We start from the raw sequence: 22,614 nt of genomic DNA on the forward strand, positions 1-22,614 counted from the left end.
GCTACCTGACATGGACTTGCTTACTACTCAAATACATCGTTGATGTCGGAACAGGAGGAGGTTTATCCTCTTCGCTTAAGCTCGCAAAGATATATTTTTTCGCTCACCGGATAAACCTTCTCCTATCCCGACATCAACCATGTATTTGATTTATACTGCTTTTGTCTGCTTGCTTTTAGATTATTTAAATGGTTTCAACCATGTATTTCCTATATAAGAAGGTCCTGCAACATTACAAGTTATAATTTAATCAGACCATTTTCGATACTCCATTTCTCCGTACATGACATTGACGCCATATGTCGGCAGAATTTTTATTATATATCATTTAGTTTTGAACATTTTTTATTGATTAGAACTAAGACGTGGATATAGTTACTTCTAATTCATTTGATAATTAAGTATCCAAATAAAATTTTACACAGTGAAACATCTTTTTCTCGATAATTCAATTATAAGTATAAAATTAAAAGAAACACTTTTTTACAAAACATTTTTCCACTGAATTAATGAATGCCAACTGAATTAATGAATGTCATTTAAAAGCCATTTTAAAGGCCTGAGAAGTATATTCTTATTAATATGAGACTTTCCTTTTTTTGTAATTTTAGAAATTTTATAGTTCTGTTAATTACGTTGTTTAAGTCGACATGTTTTGCCCTTTTCACAGTGCTTTTCATAGTGTATTGCTCACAAATACCAGAAAACGCTATCGATTTTAAGCTGAACATATCTTGCACGAAAACTTACCTACAGCTGGTTGAGTGTCAATTATATTGTCTTTTAAGGTAAATTATGTATGTGTATCAATTTTAGAAGTTTAAAACGAATATAAAGTCTTACATCTAAATTCCACAGGAGAAGAAAAGTTAACTTTGTCTTAGACTTGTACTCAGAAATATATGTACGTTTACTATCTGAACGTTAAATGCACATAATGCACCTCAGAAACGAATAAAATTTTACTTCTTTAGAAAGGGAAAACATAATTTTTTTAACAAATATTAACGATTTTAGAGCAAGTTAGATTATTGTTACCTGAATGATATCGCAACAAATGTAAAATAATGTGCCCTTCAAGTAGCAAAATGTAATCAAAGTTGTATTTTCCGTAAATAATACATTATCACTATAACTGTACAAACTGCCAAAAAGCAGCAGTTGAAAAAAAATGATTCAGGTAATTGGCCAATGAGTTATTTTTTTGGAAACTATAAAAGTATACTAAAAATTAAAAGCTTTTGAGAAATATCAATAAATGCATTCTAAAGCATAATGGGCCTTTAAAGTGTCATTTTCCAACACACTAACATATTCCGATTTATATATTTGGAAAATGCATACATATTTGTTAAACATTTACATTCTAGATGTGGGTTTATCTTTCGTCTGAGAAGTCATATCATTCATATTACCTAAAGTATAGTCAATTTGGAGGTAAGTTTAATTTCATAATGTTTTAATTGCATTTTAGTTGGTTCGTGTTGTAAAGTGTTAAACGCATGGACATCATGATTGTTTAATTTATTCAATTATTTTACTTTAAACAACTTCAACCATGCTTTCCCTAAAATATTTCTTTTTAATATTTACTAGAAAAATATAATCAAATAATCTTTATCATTCACTTTAAATTTCAACCTGAAGAACTGATTCGGAATTGACCTAAACATATATGGAGGACAGTCCTAATATGACTCAATGACAAAACTATTTTCATAAAAGTTGATAAAAATTTTAGATTTTTCGAGACATATTTTTCTATTAACGTGAAGTCATTTGATACCATATAAGGATATTGAGTAAAAATTCTGCCGACATATGGCGTCAATGTCATGTACGGAGAAATGGAGTATCGAAAATGGTCTGATTAAATTATAACTTGTAATGTTGCAGGACCTTCTTATATAGGAAATACATGGTTGAAACCATTTAAATAATCTAAAAGCAAGCAGACAAAAGCAGTATAAATCAAATACATGGTTAATGTCGGGATAGGAGAAGGTTTATCCGGTGAGCGAAAAAATATATCTTTGCGAGCTTAAGCGAAGAGGATAAACCTTCTCCTGTCCCGACATCAACGATGTATTTGAGTAGTAAGCAAGTCCATGTCAGGTGGTAAAACACTTTCTATTCAGCTTAAAATCAACCTGCCTACCCTATCATACTCTACGCTACCCGACCTATATTGATATCTTCTTTTTCCTAAGGTGTTTTCTTAAGAATCCGTCTATATACTCTATTTAATGCTAAGAACTAGCGTTCCCTTTCTACAACTATTAGTTCTGCTGTTTTGTACGTTTTCAAATTAAGTAAAATTATGCATGTTCTTACTTCGTTATGTGCACATAAAGCTCATCTGGTATATGTATACATACCAAATATTGACTAGTAATCCGCTTAGGGACCCTCCTTTTGGGTGTATAGTTAACTCAATTTGGGATTATAGGACATTCAGGAAACTAGTCTTACAAAAATGCTCTCGTATTGTGTGCACATTTTAGTGCTAAATATATCAATTTTCTGGACATTAATCTTTTAATTACCATGTCCTTTCATCTGCGACAATGAAGCTATTCATCCAAAGATTACACTTTGCCCTAAGATTGAGCGACTTTTACTGTTAATTGATTGCTTGTGGTTACAATTGTTTACTTAAAAGAACTATTATTCCAGAATTTCTATAGGCAATATTATGACTCTAATAGAACAGAAATGTGGTTTTGTATGTGTTTCTTTATGATTCCAAAAACACAATACAACATTAAAATAAGTATGAATTAGTTCCAAATGGTATATTAAGATTCCTAACATTTTAACAAGTTTAGGCTTACGTTTATACGAGTAAGTACGAGTATGTGATGAAAGTATAAGATCATCGTTCTCCTAACTTTAAAAGAATGAACAAAAGATATAAAAAGAAGGATGAAAATAAATATTCTACAACGAGCATGGAATCCTTTCTGGAATGAACTTATTGAATTTCATTGTCATGATGGGGGCAATAATCAGTAATTACTGATGACAAAGAATTGAGACAGTTATAGTGAATAATATTACTTGCCTGTGATACTCACCGTAATATCATGAATCGGGGACATGTATTAAAGTCTTATTAACACATTAATATGAAAAATACACACAAAACAAATTCAGAATTTGATTTATTTTTTATAAAGAAATGTTTTCAAACAAATATGACTACTCTAAACTCATTTAAGCGAACCCTTTCCATAAAACGGAAGTTATTACTTTTGTATTCTTATTCATTTAATACGAAGTGAAATGGACTTAATGAAAACGTATAATACATATAAATGCTAATCGTAACATTTTTAGGCCGAGTTTTACTTTTTATGCATATCGTATCAAACAAATGACGAGGAAACACTTTCAAGTGTTAAGATATGAAAAATTTAATATGGATTAAAAATATGTTCATTTAATCTTCTATATACCTGAATATCCATACATTGGGATACTCACTTGATATTAAAGGGTATAAATCTATATCTTATGAAATGTTTTATAAAATTTATCAACAGTAAAATTATATTGTTTTCATTATTAAATAGTTGATTCCCGAAAAGTTTGTAGCATAGAATGTCTCTGTTATTTAACACACATAAATTATGTACATAAACAGAATAAAATCTTCCGGAACAAAATACTATTTTATTTTAAGTAGGGTTTTATCCGTTTAGAAATGATTTTGTGCATGCGTCATTCGCTTTGAAGGCAATTATCTACCATGTTTATTTCATTTAAGCATTTTGGAAGTATACTTTTTTAAAATTCAAACAATAATTTTTAAGGCAGATATATAGCTTTAAACACTTTATATAAAGTAATTACAAGAAATGTAAAATGTGGAAAGATAAATTCTGGAATGCTGTAGCAATACGATCCATTTTACAATTATCGAAATTTGATCAAGTGATTAAACTGCAATTTAATCAAACGACAATAAAATCTTGTTCCGAATTATTTTCATTAAAGTTAGAAAGACAATGATAAAAATTTTATATCGAAAATTAAATTATCAAGAACATAATTATGTTGTGATTTTAAAGTAGTAAGTAAAGGCACCAAAGCGAAGAGAAAATATTTTGTACTTATAAAGGCAATAAACGTACAACTGAAATTAACACAATTTAACAAGTTTGAACTTCTGTTAATGTATATACGTGTATATATAACGAATAACTGTAAGTTCTTATTAGAAGTGGAAAACAGAACCTTTTGAACTTGTTAATTTTTCTAAACCATACCTTTTCGTACTTTTTTCAAAATCGAAGCATATTTATGTTTTATTGTTGGAATTTGCAAAGTAAGTATTTAGTAAAAAATGAGTCATATTTCATAATATGTCTGGCATCAGACATGCTGGTGCGATAGTAATGTCTAGTTTAAATTTGGTTTTGTTTTTATACGGTCTTTTAAGAACATGACACATATGAATAAAACTCATACAATGGAGTGATGTTGATATATCCAATTTTCATAATGTCGAAAAACACTCAAATTAACAGTTATTCTTTTTTTTTTTTATTTCCCTCGTCATGGGTATGTAGGGGTCGAGGGCATCCCCCTCCATACCTTACAAAAATTTTACTTATCATATATATATACACATGTATCAAATATTTATTGATTTAGTAACAATTATTGTCATTGAGTATTAATAGTATTAATCACAACTTCACATTTCCACAATAATATATACAAATGTACATACACAAAATAATATAGAAACAAAATCACAAGGGAAATAAAAGAAGAGAAAAAAGGAAAGGTCTAGCTCATACATTGAACAGAGAAAACATTATGTAGTTGTTTCTTATACTCAAACTTTTAGCAAAAAGCAATGGCTGTATATTAATAAATTATAAATTTACATTACTTTAAAAAGAATTAAATGATTTTTTGAACAATTGTCCAATTCATTATGTTATCTTTTGTATTTGTTGCACATGCATCAATAATTGAAGAGGCTAATTTAAAACTTCTAATTAATCCATCTTTATTTGGTAAAATATTTTTTCTCCTACATAAATAAACATATTTCTTTATCTCTAGACATAGGATATTGTACTTTGACTGGCTCTTTTTTGTATAACCTAATATGAAAGTTTGACAATAGGGTATGTAAGTCTCGTCATGTGACTTGCGAGATTTCACGATATTTTGCACTTCCGGGTACAAACAAATATCAACAACATTACTTATCTATATTGGGTAATACTTGTATGCCGGTGGGAAAGTAAAACTTACACGGAAAAACAAAGGACATGTGGAAATTGGCAGAGTTTTTTGTTTTGTAACGACATGCAAATAGTTTCATCTTGTGAACAAGTATCTATGAAAGACAACTTCGTATAATCTTCAGGTGGGTGTGTCATTTCGAATTCAGTTTATCACAATAAATGTTGTAATATTTTCATGTCCATGTAAATCTAATAAATTTGTTATTTGATACATCATCATTCGCATCTAACTTCAGACTGGTGAATTTGATTTTATCAAATACAATTTTCTATAGCGCTACCTGATTATCTCTCAGAAGTATATAATATTTAGAAATTTCGGACAGCGCATATTTCGGATAAAACGTTTCAATATGATTATCGGTGGGTTTAGTTGAATATATTTTCTCCTAACTGAAAATATTGTTTATTATTATTATTATCTTTATATAGCACAAATAGTCAAGCTGTATATAGTACCAATTTAAATTGCCATAAAATTTAATGAAATACATGTATTTTGCTTGTGTAGATATTTAGACTGAGGACAGTGGTGAGATGAAAGACGTCAGTATCCGATGTAAATACACATGCATGCTCTGCTGTAAAATCGTTTTGGTAAGAAATATATACTTAAAGCTACTTCAACTACATTAATGAAAAGTAAATATTCTTGTATAACATTTATAATGTTCTCGTTTTTGTAAATAATTATACAGTGTAGCTAAATAAACAAACAGTATGGCATATGTAGTTAATTCAGGTAAAATGCTGTTTAAAGTATTTTTCTCAAGTAAGTGGGTCATTATTTTTAGTTAAATCATGTTCAGTAAATAGTTAAAAGAACTTAGTCACTATCACATTTTTAAAGATCAGTTGTCAAAGCAAATCTACAAAAACTAGGACACCAAGAAGTGTTTTCTTTCTTTTCAACATTATTTTCTATTCAAAACAATATGAAAATGATTAAAATTTATAGCTGACCAATTATTATTGCTTTCAACTCATGATAAATTTTCTTATATGCAGGTATGTGATTACATGGTTGGATCTTGAGTACTTGTCATGGCTCTTGATTTATTTTGGAGTACTCACCATCAGATTAGAAACAGACATAGTTGAAAGGAAATGTCCATACACAGTCTTGGAGTACATAGTGGTAGAGACATGGCAGTTCATTACAGATTTTGACTGAATTAAAGCTTCTTAAAGCTCCATGTCTTGTGTAAACTGTCTAACTGAATGTTTGTATTCTAATAAAAACTATATAAGGTTTGAGACATTTCAAAGATATATGTCAGTGTAAAAATGTTAAAAAAAATATCTGTCTTTGTTAGAAATAAATAACCTGTCTTTGTGAGAAATAAATAACCTGTCATTTGTAACTTTGTATTAACTTAATCATCCAAAGACAATTTATCTTCTGCAAATGGCTGTTCAAAACAGTTTCAACCAGGCATCATGTAGTTTCAAAACAGTTAAGATAAATATGTTTTAAATAGACTTGTAAGGTGACAAGAATGGTAAAAAGATAAATGATCTGCATTAAAATGTTTCTATCTTGATTGAGTTTCATTTCATACTATCATCATGATCACTGCAATTGTAGAAGTAATGTAATCTATAACCATCATTTAAATATCATAAAAATCATCTCAAAGAAAAACTTGTTTTTGAGGAAAGATGTGTAAATTTCCTTCCAGTTATAGCCTTTCACTGCTCTTAGAAAAGCCATGATTTGCATTGTACATGGCAGGTAGTAATACCAGAATAAACAATATTAATGCAATTCATCTGTTTTCAGTATTCTGTAGCAAAACACTAGCTTGCTAGCTCTTGAAAGCCCAAGTCTGTCTCTTAATCACAAAATTGGAGAAGACTTGCAATTCTGCATTCCTTGAATGATTTTAGTATCAGAGGGGCAGTTATTACATACCATATACTTCTTTGGGTTGCAAATCACCTGTTTTATAATGTATTGAACCTGTTGACATTTGACCAAAAGTGAATTATCTATACAAAACATGCAACACTTAGGGTTTGCACTTGATACACAACAATTACATCACTGATACATTAATATATCGATTGGGACTGTTTCAAAATAGTCAATGTTTTAAAAACCACACAATGCTTTTAACTTCTGTCCATGTACATATGTGTAAATGTAGTCATTGAAGAGCTGTCAAGAACTTTTCATCAACATTATTTAGATAGTGTCTGTTTCGATTTCAGGACAGACAAAATTCAAATGACATGCATAGTATTTAAATTAGTCAATGCCTGCATATTCAAGCAATCTAGCCATTGCTGTTAGAGAATTAAAGTACACAGTGACACTTATTTTGCAGATGAACCCTTATGATCAAGTACTGCTATAAATATATGCCAAATAGTAGAAACAAAAAACAGTTCATAAGTTTGATAAACTTTTATTTTTACACAATTTATAGTGCACTGCTTAGCATATATATCACACTGATATTCCAGTGGAAGAAAAATTTCAGGAAAGCACTGGAAATTATTATTAGTTATTTAGACAGTGTAACTTTACACTGTGAATGTCTACTGATACAAGAATAAGAATATTTCCTTTACAAATGTAAAGACTTTGAAAATTAACATGAACAAATTATCATAGAGTTATAAATCATATTCTAATTGAAAAATGGTCAGCTTGATATCAAAGCTTTGAATGCAAATTTGTGAGCTTGTCAATGATTACCTCACAATATTAGTAGTAGATGATATGTATTTTTTTTTGCTATTTCTTTTTCATCTTTACTTCATAGTCATTTAATGTCCATAATGACATATGATTTTACTGTGATTCCATGAAAATTCCTAATCTCTGGTGTGTTTTCTACTTTGGTATATATAGAGTAACTATCTACATGTAGTTTTAATACTTAAAACTGCAATGAAATGTGGATATTTTACTCTGTTTCTATCATTGTGACATTAACAAGTTAACAAGATTATGGAATCATAGTGTCAAACAACATAAAATCATACTCTTTTACATTAAGATTTTTGTGCTGGATGTCATTCATCTTCTTCAGGAAAGTACATTTGACTTATCTCAATGGCTTATATTAAACTAATATTTCACTGTAACTGTGTGTTCTCTGATATCATTCTCAAATTAAGGAACTGGAAGATGGTAGTTGCAATAAAGGTCTTCATGGACAAATTCTCCTTCATCTTTTTCCTTTTTATCTGCATAATGAAAAATCAATAACTATGTTGTTACAAGTGTAAGACCTGACTATTTTTCACTGAGTAAAACACTAGAAATGATATTTACATTAGTCTAAATAAGCTAGTCATGATTAAATTTCATATTTGAAGTAAATAAACATTAAAGATAAACAACAACACATAATATATAACAGTCAAAAATATTGATCTTCTTGAATGTGAAACATGACTGTTTTTCATGTTTTATTTACTTATCAATTATCATGCAAAGAAATCAAAATTATTAAAATATTTTGATAATTGTTTATCTCTCCGATCTCAACTAAAAATTAAACAATTATTTTACATGTATTTACCTTTGATGTATAGATATTTCAGGATCATAGGCAGTGCAAACAGTTGATTAATGGTCCATAGTGAACAACTGTATATTCTATACTTGTCATATTACCTCCCTGTCTACACATCTGAAATGATTTATTCAAATATTAAATTTTTTTTAATTCAATCATAATTTGCTAGGTACCATATTAACATGTATATATAATTATAAAGGGAAGAGAATAAAAAAAAGAAGTGTTAGTGCCTTGATACTTTTCTCCATAGTTAGAAATGGAACAATACTATTAAACTTTTAATAAATCTATGATCTATCCATCTAATTTTTATTTAATAATCAAAACTCTTACTTGGGACCTGGGTTTTATTATACTAATGTAAGTAATTGAAATCTTGATAAAATGGAAGGGAAGAAATATCCGAATTACTGTGCAATGTCCGAATTTTGTATAACTTTAATATACACTAGAATTAAAGTGTTTCTCCATTGTTTATTTCAATAAGTTAAAATGGTTTGAATAAATTTCTCACATCAGTAGTTTTAAAACAATACTAAACGCTAAACAACTAGAATTCACTAACTTGACAAAACATCCGAAACAATTGTCACTATCCGAAAATAAACTAGTTTTATTAAACTTTATAAATCCCTCGTTTTTCCGTCAGATAATTGACCTACCTGCATTTTTTGACCCGTGCTTTCCATTCCTTCAAATCTGAAGAGGACCGAAACAAATTTAACTTCTATATCTCTCGAGTTCTTCGGGTTACCTATATGCGTAACGGTAAATAAGTCTGCCGATGTACCCGGAAGTGGTAAATCGAAAGTGAAAGTAAACGAGACTTACGGGCCCTATTAATATCAAATAAAGCATCATGATTCCTAATAATTTTAATAATTTCTGTAATCAATATTTTGACTAATGAGCATTCCCAAAATAGGTGTAACAATGTTTCATGTTCTGATTTACAAAAAGTACACATACTTGTAACAGATAAATTCATTTTCAAAAGAAGGTAATTAGTAGATATTATTCTATGTGTTAGTCTTGTCTGAAACCATTGCAAGTAAGAATCATTGGTAATGTCAAAACCCCAACTATGTATTTTATTCCAGTCAGATTGACCTAATTGAAAGCAAGTGTTCCATTTAGTCTGACAAGTTGGAATATCATCATTTTTTAAGTATATATTGTACATGTCTGATGTACCTTTAACACAAAGTAGTATAGGCTTTAAATAACAACATATAATGGGAGAATAGGAAGCAATTTCATAATTATCACATAACTTTAAACTTAATACACTTCTGTATTTCTTGACAGCACTTGTAATTAATTCATAGTAAATGAAGTTTACTTTAATACCTAATCTTGCTTCCAATTTATTCCTTTCAAGGAAAATACCATTCACATTCATAATATCTTTGATAAACATTATACCTTTATCATACCATGTTTTTATAAAAATAGGTTTTCTATCCATCAAAATATATTGGTTATAGAACAGAGGCATTTGTAACAACATTTCCATAGAAATAATCGGTGTTTTTTCTACAAAATCTACATAAGCACCTAAAACATCTTTCCAAAATGAATTTTTCAAAATGTTATATATATATGCTGTATATAACTTTCCACAATTAAATAGCTTCTTAATATCTAAAAAGTTATCTAAAATAGTGTAACATTTATCACATTCAGATGATACAATTCTTCTTAACCATGAAAGTTTTAAACTTTTAATGTAAGCACATACATCAATCATTTTTAGACCACCATTTACATATTCTTCACCAATACAGAAGATTTAATCTTTGGTGTACCTTGCCACACAAAATCATAAAACATATTACTTATTTCCTTTAACATCTGAGAATTTGGATTTGGAAGTGATATAAACAAGTTAGTTAATAAAGGAAGTAACAGTGACTTTACAACAGTTATTCTACCAATAGGTGTTAAAGCCCTTCTTTTCCAACACTGGATATATTTTTTGATATTTTCAACAGTTATTCTTTTAGTCAAACGACACAGATTGACCCCATGCTCAACATCATATAAAAAGGAACATCGGAATAAATATCGTTATGCATATGATCGCTGTAACGTTCAACTTTTGTTCATATAATGTTTGATAAAATGTAAATTTATTATGAAATTAAGACCATTCACTAAAGTTCCTATTTATATCTCTCACATTATCAAAGAGCGTTCGTTGCCATTTTTTAAAATGTAAACAAACTTCTGTGATGTGTTTCCAGTCACCTTTTCAATGATGGAGATTGATGAAATTACTTCCCTTTGAGGTGTTTTCTCAATTATATGTGTGTTTATTTTCGGTGGCTTTGAGATAATTTACTCTGACTATAATAATTTGATCCGCTTATTTGCTCTGTATCCTATTCCTTATAAGTTGAATTATTCATGTTCTTAATTCATTAAGTGAACGCACTGCTCATCTGGTATGTGTATACATACTTAATATAGGCTGGTAATTTGTTTAGGGACGCTCTTCCTATAAGAGTAATTTATTCAGTTTGGCGTGCCCTTCAATTATATCTTGTAAAATGGTACATGTATTTATATGAACATTCTATCAACATGATTTCGATACTTGTTCATTGAAATTGAACTTCTTGTACTCTGTTGTTTGCAGAGGTATGATTCATTGCTAAAGTCTTTGACTGTAAGAAAAACGTTTCAATTCAGAAATGTTACTGACTACTAAATATATTACTTGTGGTAAACTTTTTATTTACAAATATTGTTGAACAAAAATGTTTACTTTTATTTGAACAAAGGGAAACAAAGGTTGAATATCAACGTAATATAAATACTTTTAAACCATGACATTTATTATTCACCTATAAACTAGTGAATAATGATCTAAATCAGTGAACGACTACAATTACGTTTTTTGCTCACCGTTAACAACTTGTGAGCAACAGTTCTTTAATTATCATTTCCTTTAATCTTCTTTATTTATTTCCCCTTTTCCTTTCTGGCAATATAGCCATTCAGAGATATTGGTGCGCGATAGATTAGATAAATGCCTCAACTTTGTTTAATCTTACATGATTTATGATAATGGAAATATTTAAATTGAAAACAAAATTCGTTGAGTCTGAAACCTTTGCTTTTTAGAGGCAGATAATTCATAATCAATTTCTAATATATATAAAAGAAAAAAAAAGAAAATATGTTTGTTACATGAAATATTTAAATAAAAAAACAGAGAACTCACATAGGAGTATAGTGACTGTGACTTTTTTTCAGTATTGTTTTCTTTTTTCTTTTTTTTTAGTATGCTTTTTTCTGTGATCACGTTTTTAGAAAATGCAAAGTTCAGATAAATCTATTGTACAATTTTCATTTAGACGTTTTATCTCTAAGTATCTGTAGCATACACATTTAAAGAGAAGCTTCTCTCCGGAAAATTTGCTGACATTAACTTTCTTCGAAGCTGACATTTCTCACCTTTTCAGAGTGTATTGCTTCTCAAAGTCCAGAAAATGTTATTGATTTTAGAGTTAAAACATAAGATTGCAAATAAACTTATCTTAGAAGGCTTTACTTTAAGTTGGCTGTCATTACTCTGTATTTTATCTTGAACTATATATGTCTTACCAGTTTAAATGAATAGCATGCTTAAGCTTTCAAAAAAGCTAAATTGTAGTAAAAACTGTTTATTTACTCCGAGGGTATACCATTTGATATCAATTATTCACATCATTTTTGATATGGAATCATACATTTACATTTGTTATATTATATGATTCATCAACCTGTGTGAAAAGATAGTATTTGCAAAACATTTTGTTCCATCTTGACTGCAGTACGTATTTTGGCAGCCTGAATGTTATTGTTTTTTTCTTTTGAGAGTTAATTGCTCACAAAAAATATAGAAACTATTTTTAATTTCAAGAGATAACTTAGTAAAGGCAAGGATTTACATACAGTTGGCTATAAAAGATTAGGCAAAAAGTAAAAACCTACTTTAGCCGAGAGTTTAATGCAACTGAAACTTTCGAGTATATTACAATAAGGATAGAATTTTATTTAAATTGCACTGTGACAATTTTATTATTTCTTTGACGAATTGACATAAAGTGACATAATGCTCATATTTTCATTGTCAAGTTGAGCTTTAAGAATGTATATTTGAAAAGATTGATCGTTGTAATAATGATTGACCAACAGCTGATATGGGAAAATGTCAGGGATAAAATATAAATCTACCTAATGTTAAAAAAGACTACCCCACTCTTTTTAAAGTTAAATGTTACGATGGATATTTAAAGAAATTTTCTTTGGACACGTGAGTTATATATCGTTCAGGTGCACTTTATTATAAATTTCAAAGGAATTAGAGCAAAATGTACCCTTACTTTGACTTTCACATGTTCAATAACTTTATACCGTTAGATGGACATAATGTCACTTTAAATTCTATATAATTATATATCACTGAAATAGAAACCTAGGATATTTTCTTTATTATTTGAATCATGTTTGAATTACTAAAAAACGATTGTACTAAAAACAAACTCATTCAGAAAGACTTTATCCATGTATAGATGTTTTACGAATTTTTTCTTTCAAGTTCAATGTCTCCTCTTTTTCGCTTAGAATATTTTGTTATCATAGGATAAGACAGGTGAAATTAAATTATTTTATATATATTTCATTCTCTGTTTATATGTCTATTATTGTAAAATTGAAGAGGAAACACTCTTCGAAATTGTTTCATCTTTTTATATATATATTCATCATTTTACACTTGTTATAACAATTTTACATTTCAAAGTGTGAACTCCATTTGGAAAGGCTCCGTAGATATTGTTGTAAATTAGTTAATTTCGTACAACTCGTGTATTGCACATTTCAGTGTTGTTGCAAAGTTTAAAGAACGTTGCCATGATTATGATCAAATAAGAATTTACAGAATCTTCAACAAATTGAAAATTCCTCAATCACTTGAAAATGAGTAATAACATTCAACTTTGTCAGCAAATATCTAATAAGGGAAATTCTAAAGCACTGACCAGGGAAAAAAGTATTGTTATAATGCATTCTGTTTCCACGTTAATTGCCAACAAACATCACGGAGGTGCTAGCTGCCGGTATCAATTACGAAGATTGATTGCTATTTTCCTCTGCGACGTCTTCTCAATTATAGGTTTGTTTATTTTCCTAGACCTAAAACTGCCATTTCGAAGCGGAAACATAAGGTCTACTTAGTCTTATTGAATTAGGCAAAATACTCTTGTTTCACCTTATTTTGAACATATACATGTGCTTGCACACTTACATTGTGATTTTAAATTCGTTCAAGGTGTGTTCAAATATGAATGTATCTAAGAAAATAAAACTGTATTTATATTGATTATTTAGATACTTCAATTAAGAAATAATATTGTCTTGTCAATGCGTTATTCATCGGCTGTTTAACACCGGTTTTGAGTTTTGGTGCGTAGGAATAGACCACGAAGGCCGCATGCTAACTTGTGGCGAAGGAACACAGTACCTGATTTCATGTACAAAAGCCTTTTGCGACAACTTTTAACTACTTTGACACGGAGGTCTGTTTTGGAATAATTTAGTTTGTCTCGAAGCAGAGTTTCAAGGGACACAATAGAGGCTGTTTGACAAAATAGAGAAAAGAAGAATCCCTATAGAAAGCTCAACACAGAAAAATTGAAAATGTTGCAGGCTCGGTTTGATTGAGTCTGTTTATGGACGGTACTGTCAAGTGCAAACTATCGTCAACGCCCCTAGCACCGGCTTAAGCAGAATTCAACATATAAACATAAAAATGGTGAAATTTGGAATTCAGAAACAGATGGAAATCTTTTTTCGAGATATTGTTGTAGGTTCGGACTAAACACTGGACAGTTGCCATATGACATCTTCTGTTTCATTTCTTATTTCTGATAAAGACCAAAAATGAAACGCGTTTAAAGGTGTACACGTCAGTCGAAGGTGTTCTGTTCTGTCCATCGTTTCTGCGCATCGGCGACCTCTGCAAAAACATAAAACATACTCTTACAAAAACAACGGAACGATATGCGGAAGTGTGCGCCAAATCATCGTTGATGCTCTTTTGTGTCGTCTTATCGAGTTGCCGCTTCTGTTTGTGTCTTTTGCTTGAATTTAACGGCGACAATGACGCATTACTGGTCATACAGCGCCGAACACTGTTGTAAATTGGCATAAAAAGTGTTGGTAAGAGTGAGTTAGTTAAATCTAAGAAAACAAGTTTACTTCTTTTAAGTAATCCATCAGGGTTTGGCAAAAACAAAGAAACATTTAGTTTTGAACATTTATTTAATGCTAAGAGCAGCCCACTAAGAAGTGGATATAGTTACTTCTTATTCATTTGATAATAATATAAGTATTCAAATAACAATTTGCAAAGTAAAACAATGATATAATAAGAAATCTATTTTGTTTATAAAATAAATATAATTTTTTTCATTGAATTAATGAAATGCCATTTAAATAGAAAGACATGAGAAGTGAATTCTGTTTAATATGAGAGTTTCCTCTTTTTTTGGAATTTTAGACATTTAAAAGTTCTGCCAATGACGTTGTTAAAGTCGAAATATTTTGCCTTCTTGTTCACAAAATACCAGAAAACGTTATCGATTTTAAGCTGAACGTATCTTGTAAGAAAACTTACCTACAGCTGGCTGAGTGTCAATTATCTTGTCTTTTAAAGTAAATTATGTATGTGTAACCATTTTAAAAGTTTAAAACGAAAATAAAGTCTTACATCGCAACACCACAGGAGAAGAAAAGTTTACTTTGTCCTAGACGTGTACTCAGATATATATGTAGGTTCATTATTTGAACGTTAAAGTGTCATATCCAACACAAAAAAAATATTCCGATTTTTAAAACTATTATATATATACGGAAGATGCATACATTCTTGTTAAACAATTTACATTCTAGATGTGGGTTTATATTTCGTTTGAGTTGTCATATCATGCTTTTACTAAAATACTGTATTTACATGGGAAAATACTAAAACAGTTTTCTAATATTTCATTGGCATATATTTTAATATACTGGAAAATAATTTAACTGTGTATAGTTTTATTTTTGATTGAATTGAAATGATTGTAAAATATCAAAACAGCATTTAGTGAAATACATTGTCTGAAATAAGATAAATGAGAAGAGAAAGAACATAAGCCATCTTTGTTATTGCATGATCCCATGTAAATTGATTTTATAGTTGAAAAATCATAATGGCACAATCAAAGATACACAAAGAAAAAGAAATTTGCCGATTTGTATTACGAAGCTATCAAATATTTTATTGTCTTTGTGATTATGTTTTAGTGCATATTATTTTGTCTCCTCGTAAAATAATTACTGTTATCAAGGAACTGCCGAAATATACTATCACAATTATTTTACAGTTCCGCTGTTTTTTCTCATTCTAATATTTCCGTCTGGAATATGTTCTAGTACATATATGTATGTCATTGAAGGCTTATGACTTATATAATAAAACAGAACAACACGTTCCCACTCAACAAAAAGACAAAAACAAAATAAAAACAACACATAACAGCTAGAAGCGAAATCCGCAAACTCCATGTCTTCAATTAAAACAGTTCGATATCGTTTTTTAAAGATATATGTATAATGTACTTAAACCATGTACATGTAAGATGTACGATCATGATTGTCAGTGCTATTTAACAATATAAGCCATAAACTGGGATTTTCTAGGACAAAAAATACACAATTACAGTTTGTCTTAAACATTTATATCTTATTACTGTTTAACTCATTATATGTAAACTTTTAACTTGAACCACCATAAAATGTATTATATAAATTCTCATCGGAACAGTGCATTTCGGTTTTAAGGAATATGTCCAACTTGTTTTCAAATTAAAGTATTTTTGATTTAACAATGTTTCATGGTCACAGTTCAAAGCTAAGGTAGTATGCAAGTCCATGTCAGGTAGTAAAACACTTTCTATTCAGCTTAAAATCAACCTGCCTACCCTATCCTAACCTACCCTACCCGACCTAGATTGACATTTCTTACCCTGAGGTGTTTTCTTAAGAATCCGTCTGTCTACTCTTTCTACTGCTAAGAACTAGCGTTCCTTTTCTACAATTATTAGTTCTGCTGTTTTGTACGTTTTCAAATTAAGTAAAATTATTCATGTTCTTACTTACTTTAGTGCACATAAAGCTCATCTGGTATATGTATACATACCAAATATGGACTAGGAATCCGCTTAGGGACTCTCCTTTTGGATGTATAGTTAACTCAATTCGGCATTATAGGACATTCAGGAAACTAGTCTTACAAAAATGCTCTCGTATTGTGTGCACATTTTAGTGCTAAATATATCAATTTTCTGGACAACAATCTTTTAATTACCATGTCCTTTCATCTGCGACAATGAAGCCATTCATCCAAAGATTACACATTGTCCTAAGATTGAGCGACTTTTACTGTTAATTGATTGCTTGTGGTTACAATTGTTTACTTAAAAGAACTGTTATTCTAGAATTTCTACAGGCGATATTATGACTCTAATAGAACAGAAATGTGGCTTTGTGTGTGTTTCTTTATGATTCAAAAGCATACCAAGAAACTTCTGGTTATGTCTCTTATTCAGTGTCACTATGATTACGCATGCTCTGTTTGGTATAATAGCTTGACACAGTCTTTAAAAAATAAGTTACAAACTTGTCAAAACAAAATAATGAGATTTGTACTTGACTTGGACTCTAGAGCCCACATTGACCCATCCCACTTTAAGTCCCTTAACTGGTTACCGGTCCACAAAAGAGTTGAACAGATAATGTTGTCATGTTTTTAATATAAAAAATGGCCTATCTCCGGATTACATGTCTGAACACTTTATTTCACAAGATTCCATTCATAATTATAGTACAAGACTTAGTCAAAAGGGTGGATATTGTCTACCTAAGGTCAAATGCCAGGGTTCTAAATCATTTGCTTTCTCTGGTATTAAATTATGGAATGATTTACCTGTAAAGTTAACGGAAATCAACAGGTTACAAAGTTTTAAGGTTGCCATCAAAAGTCATCTTATGAACAGTATTTAAAAAAAAATTTTAAACATGTTTTTACATATTTCGGCTCAGGATTTTAAATGTCTGCCATTTATCTTATTACAATTTTGGTAATGTGTTTTAAATACTAGCTGTAAACAGGAGTATCATTAACTCAAGATTTGACTGTGATATACATTTTTATGATTTATTAGTATTTTTAAACATGATTATATTAAGGTTTGCCTCTCTATGTCATGCCGCCAATACAAAGGACCACAATGGAAATAAGAGCTTTTTTGCCCTTTTTTGTGTTATCCTTGGTTTTGGTGAGCATGTCATAGTTTTACTCGTATGTGATATAGTATTTAATAATACTCATTATTTTATCCTATGTTATATTGTCAACTATGTATATGCTTCCTTTACCGAAATAAATCTATCTATCTATAAAAAAACACAATACAACATTAAAATAAGTATGAATTAATACCAAATGGTCTTTTAAGATTCCTAACATTTTACCAGGTTTAGGTGACCGTTTATTTAGAAGTACGAGTATGTAAAGAAAATATAAAATCATCGTTCCGTTAACTGTAAAAGAATGAGCAAAAGATACAAAAATATTTAGAATGAGGGAATTAAATGTTCTACAACGAGCGGAAGAATCCGTTCCGGAATAGACTTATTGAATTTCATTGTCATGATGGGTGCAATAATCAGTAATTACTGATGACAAAGAATGACAGTATTAAATTGAGACAGTTATAGTGAATAATATTACTTGCCTTTGATACTCACCGTAATATCATGAATCGGGAACATGTATTAAAGTCTTATAAACACATTAATGTGAAGAAAAAAAAAACACAAACAAATTTAGAATTTGTTTTATTCTTTTGTAAGTAATGTTTCAACAACAATTTCTTTTATTAATATCAGATTACAGACATGTAATAGCATGATTCATTTTGTTTAATATTGAAATATGGGTAAATAGATGGGGACAGATAAATACAAAGTTTAATAATTATTATATGATTTTAATTATTATAAAAATTATATTATATTTATTAAATATGATTATTTTATAATTTTAACCTTATTATCATTCTTTATTGAGGTGTTTTCTTTACTTGAACTATACTAAAAAATGGTTTATAGAATTTATTCACTTCGTTTATTATATATTATTTTATGTATTATATGTATCAAATAATAGAATATAACTGATATTTATTTCTTTTTGTATTTATATTATTCTTATCTTTAGTTTTGTTTTTAAACATTAACTAATAATTATATATTACTTAATTTTTAATTTTACTATTTATTTTAATAATACTTATTTATACTTTGTAATTAGATTTGTCTTGTATTTTTAATTATATGATTACTAAGATTTTTGTAAATTAAAAATTATATTCGTCATTAAGTTTTGTAAAAAAAATTGTGTACATGATGTATTGAAATATCTAATATGGTTAATTATGTATCATTAAATTAACATTCAATGCAATTTACACAATATTTAAACAACTATGTAGACCCTTGTTAATAATTCATTATCTGTAATTTAAATGGTAAAATAGGCCACGTTGGGAGAATTGGGGTAGCACGGGTAAAGCGTGATAAGAAAACAAAATAATGTTACGAGAATTGGGATGCATGTGAAATGTGATCAAGGAAAGGTATTTCATTGACTAGTGGATATGTTGGGAGAATTATACCACGAGAAAAACATTAGTGGAAAAACGTATGTTCATTGACTGGGATATTTAGAAACGGTAACAATAGATATTACCATGCTACCTGGTATTTAAGTGATAGAGAAAATAAATAAACATTAAATGACAAATAGTAATAAGTACGGAACGATAGTGAATCTGTATTTATCAAAAATAAAATAAAAAAACCGTCTGCTTGAAGATTACAACGGCGAAAACAAAACACGGTTGGATTTAAACATGCATATGATACCTGGGTAGTGACTGACATAATAATATTCTCTAGGGACAAGTATTTCGGAAAAAATTATTATCAAGTGTAAGAAAGTAACTCAGATTATTAAAGGACACTAATGATTCCTGCGGACATAAGTTCCCTAATTTGGATTACATTTGTCCTATTATAGAACTTCTCGGAATATATTATCAATTCTTTCATCAGTAAAAAAGGGACATTTAAGAAAGTATAGTGGAATTCTGTCACCCACTGTCATTTAGTGAACAATAAATAGCACTTTCTGTCTTCATATGGTAGTGAAATTTCGTCACCTGCCTGTTTTACTGGCAATCTATGATTACCTGTTTCTAAAATGGAATTCTGTAGTCTTTTATTTGTTTGGGGGTAATATATTTAAATATGGTTCAAATTTAATATCAGATTTAAATAACCTATAGTTTGTTCCTTTCGATGAGTTTGCTAAATTCTCGTTGAATTTTCTGTATTAAACTGGTCAAGTATGTTCTTTTTTATTAATTTGCTACGTTCTTTAAAGTGAAAATTTTCTGGTTGATCCAATAGTTAGTATTTCCGGTAAAATCAAGAATATTTTTTACATAATTTAACCATTTGTAATTAATTTCTGGATTCAACATAAACTCATAACATTGCCTTGAAATTTTAGACTCACTGCCCATAAGAAGTTTACACCAATAATTTATTATTCTTGTTTTAATGACTATTTCAAGCGATAACGACTAGCTCACCATATAGCATGTAAGGGGCGTACTTTTTTTGCTGTTTGTTATTTTGCGGAGGAAGTCGGTGTGAACCCTTTCGATTAAATCCAAATTTTCAAAGCCCCAAACTTCGCAGTTATATGTTAGTATAGGTACAATTGTTTGATCGAAAAGCTTTATCTGTACGTCAATTGGTAAGTCAATGTTAGCTATACGCATATATAGGATATGTAATGCCTTTTTAGCTTGAATTATTAACTGTTTTCGCGCTTTTAAAAAACTACCCGATGATGAAAAAAGAACGCCCAGATATTTATATTCATTAACAATTTCTATTTTTTCGCCACTTAAGGTAAACATGTAATTTCCAGGTCTACTGGTTCCAAAAATAATGATCTTAGTCTTTTGCATATTAATTGTCAATTTCCATTGTTTACAATACTGGTGAAAATCATTTAACATGTTTTGAAAAGTTTTTTCGTCTTCACTTACAATAACAGTATCGCCTGCATATAATAGTATAAAAGTTTTCAGATACACATCGATGCTTCCATGTTTTCGTTTAAGTTCTATTCCTGCGTTATTACTATTAAGATATTCTTCAAGGTCATTTAAATATATTGAAAAGAGAACGGGGGACAAATTTTCCCCTTGACGTACCCCACACATGCTTTTGAAAAAGGGGGAAATATTGCCGTTTAAAGATACACATGATTTAATATTTGCATACATATTGAAAATAACATTAAATAGTTTCCCGTTTATTCCGTTTTTAAGCAGTTTGTTCCATAATCCTACACGCCAAATTTTGTCAAAAGCGGCCGAAAAGTCTATGTACGAGCAAAACAATTTTTTCTTTTGTGATTTAAGGGTGTCAATGAGAAATTTAAGAGTAAAAATGTGGTCTGTGGTTGAAAACCCAGATCTGAAACTGGCCTGATTTTTTTTAAGGATATCTAATTTACTTAAGAAAGAGTTTATGCGTTCGTTTAATATGGCAGTGAATATTTTCCCAAGGCAACTTAATATTGTGATTGGACGATAATTTCCTGGGTCTAATTGTGAACCTTTTTTCTTGTAGATTGGCATTATAGTGCCGATAAGCTATTTTTCAGATAAAATCCCAGTATCAAAAATTTTATTAAAAAATTTAATGTAAATTGGTGTCAAAATGGACTTAGTAGTTTTAATATATTCATTATAAATGAAATCTTGCGGTGAAGCTGCTTTGGAATTATTGCATTTGTTTATCATTTTTAATATTTCAATTTCTGTAATGGGCGCGTTCAAAATACTGTCATCTATAGTTATATTTGGTTCCGCTTGATTAGTTTGTATACAATCATCATAATCGGGGTCGGAATTTACTTTTTTTAAAGTGATTATAAAATTCATTGATATCTGGCGTAGTATTATTAGGACATGTATTATTCAAATTGTTCAAAATTTTTCCAAAAATCTTTCGGTTTTTTAGAATGCATTTCTCTTAATTTACGTTTCGTTTCGTGTTTTTATGCTGACGTATATATGTATTCATTGTTTGTTTATAAAATCTGGCGGCACGATTTAGTTCTGATTTATATAGGTCATTCTTATGCAAGCTGTACATTTTTTCGTTGCGCGGTTGTATTTACGTCTCGCTTTATTACATTGAGGCCCGAACCATTGGTTTGTTTTTTGTTTGTTAGATGTTTTATTTAAAAAATGATCATCGTTTAAAGGAGGTTTTGACGGAAAAGTCTTAAATGCCGAATGATTAAAGAGGTCTGCATTTTTTTCTGAAATTATGTTGATTTTTTTTTGATATTTCACCGTTTAGTTCATTTAAGGATAGATCAATCGATTTGAGGTCTTTTTCATCTAAATTTAGGACAACCTCAGAAGAGAGGTTATTCCTCCATTTCGGCGGCTTTATAAACTGACTTGACGTTGTTTTATTATGATCCGTTTCTGTACTTTGGCTATCAAGACACGAAAAATGTATTTCGACTGTTAACAATGAATGTCCATCCGAAAATAATGCATAACAATAATTCAAACAAATATGACTACTCTAAACTCATTTAAGCGACCCCTTTCCATAAAACA

General features: G+C 29.4%; 2 long non-coding RNA genes across 2 annotated transcripts; one reads left to right on the plus strand and one right to left on the minus strand.

Annotated features, from left to right (window-relative positions):
* The first annotated feature begins 5,146 nt into the window (after positions 1-5,146).
* LOC132739548 (uncharacterized) lies at positions 5,147-6,811 on the plus strand. Its single transcript, XR_009627023.1, has 3 exons — positions 5,147-5,389; positions 5,779-5,864; positions 6,276-6,811. It is a non-coding gene; the product is annotated as an uncharacterized LOC132739548 (long non-coding RNA).
* A 1,356-nt stretch (positions 6,812-8,167) lies between these two features.
* On the minus strand, positions 8,168-9,643 carry LOC132739547 (uncharacterized). The gene is made up of 3 exons (XR_009627022.1): positions 9,466-9,643; positions 8,804-8,914; positions 8,168-8,465 (listed from the first exon to the last, which is right to left on the minus strand). It is a non-coding gene; the product is annotated as an uncharacterized LOC132739547 (long non-coding RNA).
* Between the last annotated feature and the right edge of the window lie 12,971 nt (positions 9,644-22,614).

This window comes from Ruditapes philippinarum, unplaced genomic scaffold, assembly GCF_026571515.1.
Source record: "Ruditapes philippinarum isolate M1 unplaced genomic scaffold, ASM2657151v2 ctg1929_1_1_1_1, whole genome shotgun sequence".
Classification (NCBI taxonomy): domain Eukaryota; kingdom Metazoa; phylum Mollusca; class Bivalvia; order Venerida; family Veneridae; genus Ruditapes; species Ruditapes philippinarum.